Below are 612 nucleotides of genomic sequence, written 5' to 3' on the forward strand. Positions count from 1 at the left end.
TACATTTTTGTGAGTGAAAACAATGCCTATTTTAGGCTAAATTCTCTTGTGGAAAGGCTAGAGTGGAGTTCATGCTTAACATTATATTTTTAATATATTGATTTTTTATTTTGTTCTTCATTTCTTTATATTTGTTACAATTAAATTTATTTTCTTCTAATTTTTATTCTAACTATTTTGTACACGGTTCTACACGTTTTTGAGTCCTATTTACACTATAAATAGAGTACCGAATCGGGTAAAATCTCATCAGATTGGGGAAGGAGAGTAGAGAGTATTGTTGGAGAGAAAAACACTTATTTCTCCTATTTTTCTTTTACATTTTTGTGAGTGAAAACAATGCCTATTTTAGGCTAAATTCTCTTGTGGAAAGGCTAGAGTGGAGTTCATGCTTAACATTATATTTTTAATATATTGATTCTTTATTTTGTTCTTCATTTCTTTATATTTGTTACAATTAAATTTATTTTCTTCTAATTTTTATTCTAAATTTATTATTATCTTTTACATAAGTCTAGTCATGCTCTTCTTATGTAATTTAGGTTTTTAATTTAATTTAGGATATTTGTTATATTATATGCTTTTTACTGCATTCTGCCATTGGTATTTTGT

This window comes from Humulus lupulus, chromosome 4 (genome assembly GCF_963169125.1).
Source record: "Humulus lupulus chromosome 4, drHumLupu1.1, whole genome shotgun sequence".
NCBI lineage: Eukaryota > Viridiplantae > Streptophyta > Magnoliopsida > Rosales > Cannabaceae > Humulus > Humulus lupulus.